Source organism: Tenrec ecaudatus, chromosome 1, assembly GCF_050624435.1.
Source record: "Tenrec ecaudatus isolate mTenEca1 chromosome 1, mTenEca1.hap1, whole genome shotgun sequence".
NCBI classification, from domain to species: domain Eukaryota; kingdom Metazoa; phylum Chordata; class Mammalia; order Afrosoricida; family Tenrecidae; genus Tenrec; species Tenrec ecaudatus.
This window is the reverse complement of record NC_134530.1, coordinates 305,972,292-305,979,280: the sequence shown is the minus strand read 5'-3', so window position 1 is coordinate 305,979,280 and position 6,989 is coordinate 305,972,292. Positions and strand designations below refer to the sequence as shown.

The following is a 6,989-nucleotide window of genomic DNA, read 5'->3' as shown; positions in this document are numbered from 1 at the left end:
GAGAGTAGAGAGTCAGTGGGTTGGAAAGGGGAACAGATTACAAGGATCTATATGTGACCTCCTCCCTGGGGGATGGACAACAGAGAAGGGGGTTAAGGGAGATGCCGGATAGGACAAGATATGACAAAATAATAATCTATAAATTATCAGGGGTTCATGAGGAAAGGGGGAGCAGGGAGGGAGGGAAAAAAAGAGGACCTGATGCAAAGGGCTTAAGTGGAGAGCAAATGCTTTGAAAATGATTAGGGCAAAGAATGTACAGATGTGCCTTAGACAATTGATGTATGGATATGTATGGATTGTGGTAAGAGTTGTATGAGCCCCTAATAAAATGTTAAAAAAATAAAGAAATTGGTAATTAAGTATCTCTTCCTGGAAATCCTATGTTCCTCTGTGTGGATAGAAAAAGTAACCCAGATTCCCATTGAGAAGAGGTGGAAATGTGTAGGTGGTGAGAAGTAAGAATCAGGGCTGGGAAGCTCTGACAGGCAGAGAAGCACAGTAAGCGCTTGGGTGGGTTAGTGGGGACTAGCTCTTCAATCCTATGCTAAACAAACACAAGACATTGCCATCAGGATAAGTCCAACACAAAACAACCTTATAAGATAGAGTTGAATTGTTCCATAGGATTTCTGAAACTATAAATCTTTATGGAATTAGATGACCTTATCTTTCTTCCAAGAAACATTATGCTATAACACTCCACCTCCCACGTCATTGTCCTAAAATAGTTTGAAAAGAAATAAAGGAGAAGAACTGATATATTTGAATTATGATGTTGGTGAAGAATGCTGAAGCACCATGAACTTCCAGTAGAACAAATAAACCTGTTTTGGACGAAGTACGGTCAGAATATGCCTTAGAAGGGGGAATGGTGAGCCTTCAACTCCCATACTCTGGACATAGCTTCAGGAGGGACTAGTCTCTGGAAAAATACACTGTGCTTAGTAAAGGAAAGGGTCAGCCTAAGAAGAGGAAACCCTCACTCGGTTGGACTGACACGGCGACTGCAGCAGTGGCTCAAACATCACAATGATGAGAGTGACACTGGTCACGTCTGTTCTGTTGTGATTGGGTCGCTATGCATGGGAATGGACCCAATGGCGCCCAAAGTAGTTTTTAGAATCAGACCTCAAAAAGTGGTGTCTGAAAGCTAGATCCACAAAGTATTGAAAAGCCATCCTGTTGTATGTATGGATTGTGATAAGAATTGTCCGAGCCCCCAGTAAAATGATTAAAAAGAAAAAAGAAAAGTCATCCTGTTTACATCTAAAACGGTTAAGTATAAGGGTCACATCTTAATTAATATATTATTAAATTTATAAGCAGGATTTGGCTCTCAGTTCACTCTGTTCACTTCTCTTGCCTTTAAATGTCTTTTTTTTTAATTATTGGGGGGCTCTTCCAAAGATCCATACATCAATTGTATCAAGCATATTAGTACATATGTTGCCATCATTATTTTGTAAATATTTACTTTCCATTGCCCTCAGTATCAGCTCTTTTTTCCTGTCCCCCCACTCTCATGACCCCTTGATAAATTACAAATTTTATTATTTTTATATTTTACACAGACCGCTGTCTCCCTTCCCCCACAGTTTCTGTTGTTCTCTCGGGGGTGGGGAGGATATGTGGTTATGTATGGATCATTGTAATAGGTTCCGTTTTCCACCCCTCCTTTCCCCACCTTCTCCCTACCCTCCTAGTATCACTGTTCCCATTCCTGTTCCTGGATTCTGTGTGTCATCAGCCCTTATATCTTATCTGCACCTGTGCACATGCTCCAGTCTACCCCGAAGTGAAAAGCAGGACTGGGGTCATGATAGTGAGGGGTGAGGAAGCCTCAAGGTAAACCAGAGGAATATTGTATGTTTCATTGATGCTTTATCGATGATGGACTCATCCCTTCCCTGTGACCCCTCTGTGAGGGGATGTCTCATTGTCTACAAATGGGTTTTGGGTCTCTGCTCCAATCCTCCTGTTTCTCAACAATATGGTTTTTGTTTGTTTGTATTGGGTCTTCTGATGCCTGTGACTCCATCCTGTCGACACCTCATGATCACACAGGCTGGTATGCTTCTTCCATGTGGGCATGTTGATTCTCTGCGAGATGACCACTTGCTTAATTTCAAGGCTTTAAGACGGCAGATGCTATATCTTTTGATAGCTGGGCACCATCCTTCAAGCATATTTTTAAAGCAGTAAATGATATTAGGAAATAGTGAGACACATTAAAACCCCTCAAATTAGCGCTTACAAAATAAATACACAATGGTTGTATTTATAATGTTCTTTGAAGAAAACCAAACTACCATCAAATCAATCCCAATTCATAATGACCCATCGGACTGCCCCATAGGGTTTCCAAGGCTGCGAATCTTTACTGAAGCTAGGAAGGCTGGTATGCTCAAGCCACCAGAATTTAGTTAGCAGCCAACATCTTTAAGCTCTGCACGACCAGGGATTCCTTTTTCCATTGAAGATATCATAAAAACCTGCATTTAGAATCTATAAGATATTAAGATTAAAGTTAAATGGCCCTCAATAATATTAACAAACTCTCCCATGCATTGACATGTTTTCAGTTGTCTGCTTTTTTACATTTGCTTTTCTTTTCTTATTGGATATAATTACAATAATAAAACAACTATAATGCCAAATGACTCACCTAGTGATTACTATTTACAAAATAATTTTTCTAAGCATTTTACTAATGCTAATTCACTCGGCACTCACTACAACCTTATGATTAAAAGTAAAAGCCAAAGTCTAGGATTATTATCTAAGAAGTTTCAATAAATGAAACCACATTTTCTGGGTACCTTGATGCTGATGCTTAGGGCTTCAAATCTAGGCGATTTTAGCTGTTCATGTAACGGTGGTTCATTTTAGCCTGCTCTGGTATTGGTGCAAGATGATCACCAAAGACACAGGTTCCTGGACTTGATCTTGGTCACACCTCAGTGAAACTCTTGTTGACTTCATACCAGACACCTCTGTGCCAAAACGTTCTCTAAGAATCGTTCTGAAGTGACTCGAATGGAATGAGGTTGCACTTGAGACTCTACAAAGGGGAGGGCTGGTGACCACTGACCGAACACGAAGAGCAGCGACAGGCTCTCTGTACACAAAGGAAAGAGCTCATTCCATTCGGTATCTCTGCGCGATGGGCGGGAAACGCCCCTTCTCCCGCTGAGCGGCTGATGCTTTCAAATTGCTGACTTTGCAGTCAGCCACCCAAAGCGTGGGCACGGCGCCACCATCGATTTAAAGGATGTCGGCAACACTAACATCTTGATAGTCAAGAAAGTTTTACCTTGCTTTATTCAGCTCTGGAAAAGCACCCGCCAAAACACATAATCTCTCGCTAGTGGAAGAGGTTGTTGTTTCCTCTTTTTAAACTTTTAGTGCTAAATTACAGGAGAGCTGACCGCAGGGGCTTCTTGATGGCCAGTTTTATCCCTAAAGGTCAGAGCTGGAGGGGCGTTTGGGGTGATTCAGTTTGTCCCCCCAAAAGGAGTTTCCAGCGGAGCTCTAACACACCCATCTACCTCTTTTGTCTACCTCTTTCCAAACGTCCTTACCTGTTGCGACAGGTCGCAGACTGATCCGTGCCATGCTTAGAAAGGCGTCTCGTGGCGAACGTGCTCTTTCAGAAGCGATGGAAAGGACATCACAGAGCCAAGATCTCTGGCACCTCCCAGTAAAACAAGAATCCCGAGAGAAATTCTGATCCGGAAGCAGGGAAATTGGTCAGTTGAACGCGGAATGGGAATCTGGGTGCGTCCTGAGCCAGCAAGTCTGCGTGTCTTGCATCCAACAATGTGTGCCAGGCACTGGTTCGACCTGTTATTAGGTAGTTGCCAGTTTCACGGTGCTTGTGAAACGTACTTGACTCCGAGCTTGGCTTTGGGGCTAGGGAACAGAAAGTGGTAATCAGATGGAGCAATGTAAAACGACCGGGAGCACCACCCTCAGGGGTAAACTGACTAACACCTCACTTTGTGTGACGAGGTGGCCGAGTGGTTAAGGCGATGGACTGCTAATCCATTGTGCTCTGCACGCGTGGGTTCGAATCCCATCCTCGTCGGAGAATTATGAGCTCTGTCCGTTTTAGTTTCAAGCACTCAAAATGACGAGTAAGCATTTTTCACCACCCAGCCACGCAGAATGGCTTTATCCTGCACTTAGCTTTAGAAATCTTGTTCACCGAAAAGTGGGTGAAGTGAGACGTCGGACAGTGTAAGATATGACAAAAATAATAACGATAATTTAGAAATTATCAAGGGTTCATGAGGGAGGGAGGAGCGGGGATATGAGGAGCTGATACCAAAGGCTCAAGTACAAAGCAAATGTTTTGAGAACTATGATGGCAACAAATATAAAAATGTGCTTGACACAATGGATGGATGTGTGGATTGTGATAAGAGTTGTACGAGCCCCCAGCAGAATGATTTTTTAAAAAGAAAGAAATCTTGTTCACCAAGGAAGTTAGTAGTTAGTACTTTATCGAGTACTTAAGGGACTTGCAGTCTCATTTTATCTGCACTGAATTGTTTACCTAACGTTAACATTTTTATTTAAAAATGTTTTATGTTTACGTAACGTTAAAGGCTAAGGAATTCTGTGTTCAACAAGCAGTGTGGACCTCTTAGAGATAAAAACAAAACAAAAGCGTACTTTCCATAGGATATCCTGGAGCCTTGGTCGTCTAATGGTTAAGCTGTTGCCTTCAAGGACACCAGTTCGAAACCACTAGTGAGCTTCGCGGGAGAAAGACGGGGTTTTATACTTCTGTCAAGAGTTACAGTCTTGGAAACACACAGGGACAGTTCGACCTGGTGGCACTGAGTTTGGTATCTGATTATAGGTTCGTGCTAAAGATTTCTTCCTGAGAAAGCGGGAAAGCTGGTATTGTGTAGTTTCTATTTGTGGCTTCTCTTTGACTCAGTTTTAGGGAGAGAAAATAACACATTTCTTTATTTCATTTCTTCTATTTCCCCCCTTTTCTGTATAATTAATGCCAAGGAGCCCTGGTGGCGCGTGGTTAGTGCTGCTAACTGCAAGGTCAGCAGTTTAAGCCTGCAAGCCTCTCCAGGGAGATGCACAGCTGCGGAAACCCTGTCACGGAGGCTTGGTTTTGAGTTTCATGTCATTCTCGTGATTCAAGAAGAATAAAAAGCTGTCCACGGATTCTGGGGAGCTGAGACCACGGTGCCAGCGTTCCGTGTGCCTTCTCCTCTGCTTCGCCCCTTCAGGAGTCACCTCACGGCGTCCGGGCCCCAGGTCCACCGCTACACGTCCAGCTCCGTAGAAGGAGAGGGGGAAGGGGACAGGGGAGGGCAAGGGGAGGAGGAGGAAAGGAGGAGGAGGCAGGGAGGGGAGAGGGGAGGAGAGGAGAGGGGACAGGAAGGAGGGAGAGGGGGAGGAGGGATATGGGGAAGGGAAAGAGTGGGGAGGGGAGGAGAAGGGAGGGGAGAGGTGCATATATATTCTTTTTTTTTTTTTTCATGATGCCTTATACCTGGTCCCTTGGCACCTCGTGATCGCACTGGCTGGTGTGCTTCTTCCATGTGGGCTTTTTTGCTTCTGAGCTAGATGGCCGCTTGTTTATCTTCAAGCCTTTTAGACCCCAGACACTATCTCTTTTGATAGCCGGGCACCATCAGCTTTCTTTGCCACATTTGCTTATGCACCCATTTGTCTTCAGCGATCCTATCATGGAGGTGTGCAGCCAATGATATGATGATTTTTTGTTCTTTGATGCCTGATAACTGATCCCTTTGGGATCACTCGCTCACACAGGCTGGTGTGTTCTTCCATGTGGGCTTTGTTGCTTCTGAGCTAGATGGCCGCTTGTTTATCTTCAAGCCTTTAAGACCCCAGTCACTATCTCTTTTGATAGCCGGGCACCATCAGCTTTCTTCACCACATTTACTTGTTCACCCACTTTGGCTTCAGCAGTTGTGTCGGGAGAGTGAGCATCGTGAATGAAGGGGGAAGTGCAGAGTGGAGACCCAAGGCCCAAGTGTTGGCCACTGGAGATCCCCTCATAGAGGGGTTTAGGAGAGGAGATGGGTTAATTAGGGTGCGAGGTAGTACCGATGAAGAACAGAGCTTTCCCCCAGATCCTGGATGCTTCCTCCCCCCAACTACCATGATCCGAATTCTACCTTGCAGGGCTGGATAGGGCAGAGGTTGTACACTGGTACATATGAAGGCTGGAGGCACAGGGAATCCAGGGTGGATGATACCTTCAGAACCAAGGGTGTGAGGAGCGATGCTGGGAGAGTGTAGGGTGAGTGGGTTGGAAAGGGGGAACTGATTACAGGGATCCACATATGACCTCCTCCCTGGGAGAGGGACGGCAGAGAAGGGGGGGAAGGGAGACTCCGGATAGAGCAAGATATGACAAAATAATGATGTATAAATTACAAAGGGCACATGAGGGAGGGGGGAGCGGGGAGGGAGGGGAAAAAAAAGAGGACCTGATGCAAAGGGCTTAAGTGGAGAGCAAATGCTTTAAGAAGGATTGGGGCGGGGAATGTATGGATGTGCTTTATACAATTGATGTATGTATATGTATAGACTGTGATAAGAGTTGTATGAGTCCCTAATAAAATGTAAAAAAAGAAAAGGAAAAAAAAAGAAAGAAAAGAAAATGATTAGGGCAAAGAATGTACAGATGTGCTTTATACAATTGATGTATGTATATGTATGGACTGTGATAAGAGTTGTATGAGCCCCAAATAAAACGTTTAAAACAACAATAACAAAAAAGACACTAGTCTATGACCGTCAGCAACAAACCTGTAGGTTGCCAGGACAAGACTTATCGAATCCTTGCAGCGACGTACGTCAGACTGAAAACCAAACTCACTTCCACTGAGTCAATTCTGACTCTTGGCGACCTTATAGGATAGGGTAGAACAGCCCTGTGAGTTTCCAAGATGGTAACTCTTTGTAGGAGTAGAAAGCCACATCTTTCT

The 6,989-nt window shown here is 44.2% G+C and overlaps 1 non-coding gene across 1 annotated transcript; it reads left to right on the top strand.

Moving 5' to 3' along the window:
- The first annotated feature begins 4,008 nt into the window (after nucleotides 1-4,008).
- On the top strand, nucleotides 4,009-4,090 carry TRNAS-GCU (transfer RNA serine (anticodon GCU)). The gene has a single exon. It is a non-coding gene; the product is annotated as a tRNA-Ser (tRNA).
- Nucleotides 4,091-6,989: the final 2,899 nt, after the last annotated feature.